Raw genomic sequence first — 8,522 nt, forward strand, 5'->3', positions numbered from 1 at the left:
TATGCTGTATTTCTTTCTCTTGCCTGGTTGCCCTGTCTAGGAATTTCAGCCCGATGTTGAATAGTAGTGGTGACCATAGGCATCTTTGCCCTGTTCCTGTTCTTAGTAAGAATGCTTTCAGCTTTTCCTTATTAAGTATGATGTTGCCTGTGGGTTTGTCGTGTATGACCTTTTAATTTTGAGATATGTTTCTTTCTTTCTTTTTTTTTTGCAGATTTTGGCCGGGTCTGGGTTTGAACCTGCCACCTCTGGCATACGGGGCCAGCGCCCTACCCCTTTGAGCCACAGGTACCGCCCACGATGTTTCTTTTTGACTTAGTTTACTGAGTGTTTTTATCATGAAAGAATGCCGGATTTTGTCAAATGTGTTTTCTGCATCTATGAGCTGATTGAATGGTCTTTGATTTTGCTTCTGTTTATGTGATGAATCACATTTATTAATTTATGTATGTTGAACCATCCTTGCATCCCTGGGATGAAGCCCACTTGGTCCTGTTGGATTATTTTTTTGATGCGTTGCTGAATTCAGTTGGCTAGTACTTTGTTGAAGATTTTTGCATGTATATTCATAAAAGCAAATGATCTACAGTCTTCCTTTTCGTTGTGTCCTTTCCTGGCTTTGGTATCATGTGATACTGGTTTTATACAATAACTTGGGGGGAGAAGTCTCTTCTTTTCACTGTTATGTAATAATTTCTTTAGTACGGACACCAACTCTTCTGTTTAAGTCTGGTAAAATCTAGCTGTGACACCATCTGACCCAAGTTTTTTGTTTGTTTGTTTTTGTTTTTGTTTTATTTTGTTTTGTTTGGGGTTAGGAGGTTTTTTTTTTTATTGCTTCTTCCTTCTTACTGCTTATTATTGGTCTGTTCTATTTCTGAGTCCTGGAAGATTGTATGTTTCCAAGAATTTTCTATTTCCTCTATGTTCTATTGTGCTTTATGTGCATAGAGATTTTTGTAGGATTTATGGATGTTGTTTTGTATTTATGTGGTATCAGTTATACTGTTTCCATTTTCATTTCTAATTGAGGCTTATATGGGTCCTTTTTTAGTTTATCTAGAAAGAAGTCTACCAATTTTTTGTGTGTCTCAGAGAACCAACTTTTTGTTCCATTAATTCTCTGTATTGATTTTCTGTTTTCCAGTTCATTTACTTCTGCTTTGATATTTATTATTTCTTTTCTTCTTCTGGCTTTGGGTTTGTTTTGTCCTTTTTCTACTTCCTTCAGGTGTTGTTTGTAATCTTTTGGTCTTTTTGATGCAGGCATTTAAGGCTATGAATTTTCCCCTAAGGAATACTTTTGCTGTGTCCCATAGATTTTGATAGTTTGTGTCCCCTTTGTCATTTACTTTAAATAATATTTCAATTTCCACCTTAATTTCATTCCTTACCCAATAATCATTCAGCAGCAGGTTTTTAAAATTTCCATGACTTTGTGTAGATTTGAGTGTTCCTCTTATAATAGATTTTTAGTGTTATTTCACTGGGATCTGAGAAGATACATGGTGTAATTTTGATTTTTTTTTTTCTTGAGACCTGTTTTGTGAGATAAGATAGGATTAATCTTGGAAAATATCCCATATGTTGCTGAGGAGAATTTATATTTACTAATTTTTGGATAGAACATTTTATCAATATCTGTTAGGTTCATTTGATTTAGAGTCCAGTTTAAGTCCATTGTTTCTTTATTTATTTTTTGCTTTGATGATTTGTCAAGCTTCAACAGTGGGATGTTGAGGTCCCCAGCAATTAGAATGGCGCTATATATTTCTTTACTTAACTCAAGTAAAATTTATTTTATATGTCTTGGAGCTCCTGTGTTAGGTAAATATATACTGAGAATTGTTATGTCTTCCTGTTGAATTGTTCTGTTTACAATTTTATCATGACTTTCTTTTTTGTTATCTTTGTTGACTTATGATTATTTTCATCTGATATGGGGATGGCAATTCCTGTTCTCTTTTGATTTCCATTTGCATGGAATTTTTTTTCCCCATTCTTTCATATTGAGTCTGTGTACATCCTTAGGACTTAGATGTATTTCCTGGAGGCAGCAGACACCTAGGTTTTATTTTTGTTTCAATTCAACTAGGCTATATCTTTTAAAAGAGGGCATTCAGACTATTAATGCAAAGTCATAGAATTTATGTGGGATGTTAATCTGTTCAGTCTGTCAAGTAGCACCATATTGCTTTGTTTCTCCCCTTATGCTATTGTTTTATAAGAGCATGAACTTGGGGGGCTAAGGCTATTTTAGACTAGTGGTATCTGTTGTGCTGATTCATTGATTCATGCATAATGTTGTTCTTGGTAATTCCTAAAGGACTGAAAAATTTCCTCCATGTTTACTTGTCTGAAAAAGACTAAATTTCTTCATCAGTTGCCAAACTTAATTTTTTAGCAAATTCTCTGTATCAATCTTTTTTATTTATTTTTTTATTTATATATATTTTTTTGAGACAGAGCTTCAAGCTGTTGCCCTGGGTAGAGTGCTATGGCATCACAGCTCACAGCAACCTCCAACTTCTAGGCTCAAGCAATTGTCCTGCCTCCTCCTCCCAAGTAACTGGGACTACAGGTGCCCACCACAACACCTGGCTATTTTTTTTTCTTTTCTTTTTTATTGTTAAATCATAGCTGTGTACATTAGTGCAATCACCTGTACATTCTAAGATGTACCATAGATGTGGCCCCACCCATTACCCTTCCTCCACCAAAACCTCCCCCCTCCCTTCCCCTTCCTTGGCCCTTTCCCCATAGTCTTGTGCTATAGTTGGGTTATAGTCTTCATGTAAAGCTATAATTTAGGTTCATAGTAGGGCTGAGTACATTGGATACTTTTTCTTCCATTCCTGAGATACTTTGCTAAGAAGAATACGTTCCAGCTCCATCCATGTAAACATGAAAGAGGTAAAGTCTCCATCTTTCTTTAAGGCTGCATAGTATTCCATGGTATACATGTACCACAATTTGCTAGTCCATTTGTGGGTCGATGGGCACTTGGGCTTCTTCCATGACTTAGCAATTGTAAATTGGGCTGCAATAAACATTCTGGTACAGATGTCTTTTTTATATTGTGAATTTTGGTCTTCTGGATATAAACCTAGTAAAGGAATTATAGGATCGAATGGCAGGTCTATTTTTTGGTCTCTAAGTATTCTCCAAACATCCTTCCAGAAGGGACGTATTAGTGGGCATTCCCACCAGCAGTGTAGAAGTGTGCCCTTTCCTCCACATCCATGCCAACATTTCTGGTTTTGGGATTTTGTTATGTGGGCTACTCTTACTGGGGTTAGGTGATATCTCAGAGTAGTTTTGATTTGCATTTCTCTGACAATTAAGGATTATGAGCTTTTTTTCATGTGTTTGTAGATCTTGCATCGGTCTTCTTTAGAGAAGTTTCTCTTCAAGTCCCTTGCCCACCCTGAGATGGGGTCACGTGTTCTTTTCTTGTTAATACGTTTGAGTTCTCTGTGGATTCTGGTTATTAGACCTTTATTGGAGGTATAACCTGCAAATATTTTCTCCCATTCTGAGGGCTGTCTGCTTGCTTTACTTACTGTGTTCTTGGCTGTGCATAAGCTTTTTAGTTTGATCAGGTCCCATTAGTGTATTTTTGATACTGCTCAATTGCCTGGGGAGTCCTCCTCATAAAATATTCACCCAGGCTGATTCCTTCAAGAGTTTTCCCTGCACTTTCTTCAAGTATTTTTATAGTTTCATGTCTTAAGTTTAAATCATTTATCCAGTGAGAGTCTATCTTAGTTAATGGTGAAAGGTGTGGGCCCAGTTTCAATCTTCTACAGGGTACCAGCCAGTTCACCCAGCACCATTTGTTCAATAGGGAATCTTTTCCCCACTGAATGTTTTTAATTGGCTTGTCAAAGATCAAATAATGGTAAGTAGCTGGATCCATCTCTTAGTTCTCTATTCTGTTCCAGACATCTACTTCTCTTCTTTTGTGCCAGTACCATGCTGTTTTGATCACTATGGATTTATAGTACAGTCTCAGGTCTGGTAGTGTGATTCCTCCTGCTTTGTTTTTATTGCTCAGTAATGTTTTGGCTATTCAAGTTTTTTTCTGATTCCATATAAAACGAAGTATTATTTTTTCAAGATCTTTAAAGTATGACAATGGAGCTTTAATAGGAATTGCATTAAAATTATATATTGCTTTGGGCAGTATGGACATTTCAACAATGTTGATTCTTCCCAGCCATGAGCATGGTATGTTTTTCCATCTGTTAACATCTTCGGCTATTTCTTTTCTTAGAGTTTCATAGTTCCCTTTGTAGAGATCTTTCATGTCCTTTGTTAGGTATACTCCCAAATATTTCATCTTCTTTGGCACTACTGTGAAAGGAATAGAGTCCTTGACTGTTCAGCTTGCTTATTGTTGGTATATATAAAGGCTACAGATTTATGGTTGTTGATTTTGTAGCCTGAGACATTGCTATATTCCTTGATCACTTCTAAAAGTTTTGTAGTAGAATCCCTAGCGTTTTCCAGATATACGATCATATCATCTGCAAAGAGTGAAAGTTTGATCTCTTCTGACCCTATGTGGATACCCTGGGAGAGGTGAGGTCAAGATCCTCAAGAAGAAAGGAAATAAATCTAGTGGGTTTGTAGTAGGGGGTCCAAGATACCAGGCACAGGTACCCAGAGAAAAATCTGAAAATTAGGTTAAGGACATTTTATAGATGATCTCTGATTTCATATTTGAAGTTATTTATATAATTTAGACTCAATAAATATTTTTGAAATAAAAATGACTAAGTAGTATTAAATACCCAAAATGGTATTTAGGAATCTGAAGAAGTGAAACTTGTGTAAGATGGGGCCATTTTAATAGGGAAGTATATGCAATAGTTGGTAAATCTAGGCCTTATTCAGGTACAAAAGAATGCAAAGAAAATATAAACAAAATGTACTTTTTTCCACATCACAGCATATGTCTGTATATGTGTATGTATATATAAATATGCTACGATATAATATATATACATATGTAACATACATATATACATGTATATAAATATCCTGTGATGTGAAAAAAATACATTCTACTTATATTTTCTTTGCACTCTTTGGCATCTGAATAAGTCCCAGATTTACCAATAGTTGCATATACTTCCCTACTGAAATGGTCCCATCTATTCTGTTTTTATACAGATTTATTATACATATATATAATCTGTATAATGTATATATGTGTATATATAATAATATATGTATAATATATATTATATATGTATATATAATATATGTATATATACATATATGTGTGTATAATATATAAATATATAATATATAATATAATATATATAAATAATATATATATTATAATATATATTAATATATATATTTATATATGTGTGTGCATACACATGTTTGTGTGTGTACATATATAATATATAACACAAAGCACGGCTATATGTCTGTGTATATATATGTGTGTGTACACATATATAATATATATAACACAAAGCATGGCTATATGTCTGTGTGTGTATATATATATGTGTGTGTGTGTGTATACATTTCCTGCTTTCAAGGACAAATGGAAAACCAAGGTGGCTCTAATTCAAACCCTACCCCTTTATGTTTACTGTTTATAAGTGAATAAAGTTAAATAGGCAAATAAATATAACTCACAATTGAAGATATTAAATGTTATAAAAGAAATACAGTGAAAATGTGACAGGAATGCAAAAAACAAAAGGATTTCTTTTTCTGGATGATAGAAATAAGGAAGGAATCATGAAAGAGAGTAACATTGCACCCTGGACTTGAATTTAGCAAAGTTGTGCTTGTATTGACTCAGGGAGTGGGAATTTGATCTGTGGCAAAAGTAACAGGAGCAAAACCAAGGAGTTTGGAAAGCTTGGGGGTCTGATTGTAGAAGAGTTGATGATTCAGTTTGAATATTATGCCAGTTCTATAAAGGGCCCTTACGTGAAGGACATTTTTGCAGATGTGTAATGGTAACAGTCACTCCATCTTCAAGCTAGCTAACAACTCTTTCTTTTACAATGACCAGTTATGTGCTTCAGGAACTGGTCGTGAGCAAGTAACTGTGGAACCAGGATGGTGGGAACCTTCCACCCCTAATGGAAGAGGTGGTGGTCGAGCTGACAGATGGCCCATTACTGAAGTTAACCAGCAGAAGAACACATGCCGAGCTGCGAATAGTCAGCTATGCCCAAGCCCCCATCCCTTTATGAACCTTTCCGCCAGCCTGAGGAATTTGAAATGGCCTTTGCAACATGAGTTTACCATCCCTTCAGGATGCTGGCTCTTAATAAACCTGCCTTCCTTCCACTAATTCTTTGTTTCTTGAGTCTGGCTTTGGAGTGGCAGGTGGCTGAGCCTGTGTTCAGTTAAAACTGCACCCTCTGTTTAGTCAAACAATTGTTAATGAGCAAGTGATTCTTCATTTTAACTCTGACCATTCTTTTAGTTATATTTCAATCAGGTCAATTTGGCAAAGGTAGAGGATAGAGTTCAAGGAGCATAAAGTCAAAGTCCAACAGTGCCACAGTTGGATTTGGTGCCACACACCCTGTCCCTGCAACCCCTGCTTACGCTTCCAGCCTCTGTCGGAGTGATGATCCTGCTGAGAGGGGCAAGCTGAGCTGTAACCATGCTGCTCAATGGCAAGGCTGCTGTCTTCTGTCCTTGGCTTTCAGCCCATCTAGATCAGTCCTGAGTTGGGGGAGACCACCTGAACAGCCTGGTCAGCCCACAAGCTATTTGTGGTGTCAGGCAGTGGCTCTTTGTGACTTTACTGCATTGCTCAGGGAGTACCTATAAAGCAGGGGATTTGCTTCTTTTTGTTTCTACCGAATGTCTGCTCTCTTTACTTCATATACAATTAATAGTAGAATTTAATGTAAATAATACAATTTTTTGAATCAATGTTTATGCTGTTCTCCGTTACAAATATACTTATGTTGGCCCATCATTTGAAAGCAAGGTTAAAATAAATTTCTGAGTTCTAAACAACTCCAGTCTGGAACATTGTCTATGAACTGATTATTAAGAATAATAGAAATGTGAACAAAATCTTGTAAGTAAGCATAATCTTTTTAGAATAGCATGGTTGAAGATTTTTAATGGCATGTTAATAGATATCCTTGTAAAAATCATTCTGTAATGATAGAAATACTTGAAATTTATTTCCAAACTTTTCAGTGCTTATAATAAGCTATTAAGCATTGTGACGCTTCCAAAGGGGAGTATGGTATTCACTGTTATCAAAACATGTTTGACTATAGAAAATTTTTTTACAAAATAATTTACCAGGCTAAGCTCACAGAAAGGACGTGAGAAAGGAGTGCTGAATGTTAGAAAGAAGAGCAGTAGGATTTGAAATGAGAGGTTTTTCTTGGACCTTATATTCATGCTGGTAAAATGGAATAATTAAAGCCATTTATTAGCTACTTCAGAGGAATTTTGTGCCAATCACATTTCCATAGACATAAAAGTATTCCATACAAAAAGAAGATGTATTAGCTGCTGGTTATCTTATGTATTAGCAATTATTTCTACTCTTCGTAATTTTATAAAACTATTTCAGATAAAAGAACACATTTTCAAAGTGCTGATTTAATTCATATACTAAAAAAATACATAATAGTAACCGTAGATTGTGCTCACTTCAGCAGCACATATACTAAAATTGGAACAATACAGAGAAGATTAGCATGGCCCCTGCGCAAGGATGACACGCAAATTCGTGAAGCGTTCCATATTTTTTTACAAAATCAACATTCATAAATCGGTAGCCTTTATATATACCAAAAATAGTCAAGTTGAAAAAACAATTCAGGACTCTATCCCATTCACAGTAGTGCCAAAGAAGATGAAATACTTGGAAGTTTATCTAACAAAGGACGTGAAAGATCTATATAAAGAGAACTATGAAACTCTAAGAAAAGAGATAGCTGAGAATGTTAACAAATGGAAAAATATACCATGCTCATGGTTGGGAAGAATCAACATTGTTAAAATGTCCATACTACCCAAAGCAATATATAATTTCAACACAATCCCCATTAAAGCTCCACTGTCATACTTTAAAGATCTTGAAAAAACAATACTTCGTTTTGTATGGAATCACAAAAAACCTCGAATAGCCAAGACATTACTCAAAAATAAAAACAAAGCCGGAGGAATCACACTACCAGACCTCAGACTATACTACAAATCAATAGTGATCAAAACAGCATGGTACTGGCACAAAAACAGAGAAGTAGATGTCTGGAACAGAATAGAGAACCAAGAGATGAATCCAGCTAATTACCGTTATTTAATCTTTGACAAGCCAATTAAAAACATTCAGTGGGGGAAAGATTCCCTATTTAACAAATGGTGCTGGGTGAACTGGCTGGCAACCTGTAGAAGACTGAAAGTGGACCCACACCTCTCACCATTAACTAAGATAGACTCTCACTGGATCAAAGATTTAAACCTAAGACATGAAACTATAAAAATACTAGAAGAGAGTGCAGGGA

General features: G+C 35.5%; 1 non-coding gene across 1 annotated transcript; it reads left to right on the top strand.

The window, feature by feature from the left end:
• Positions 1-7,657: 7,657 nt before the first annotated feature.
• Positions 7,658-7,764, top strand: LOC128564252 (U6 spliceosomal RNA). The gene has a single exon (XR_008374093.1). It is a non-coding gene; the product is annotated as a U6 spliceosomal RNA (small nuclear RNA).
• The last annotated feature ends 758 nt before the right edge of the window (positions 7,765-8,522 follow it).

Source organism: Nycticebus coucang, chromosome 13, assembly GCF_027406575.1.
Source record: "Nycticebus coucang isolate mNycCou1 chromosome 13, mNycCou1.pri, whole genome shotgun sequence".
Taxonomy (NCBI): domain Eukaryota; kingdom Metazoa; phylum Chordata; class Mammalia; order Primates; family Lorisidae; genus Nycticebus; species Nycticebus coucang.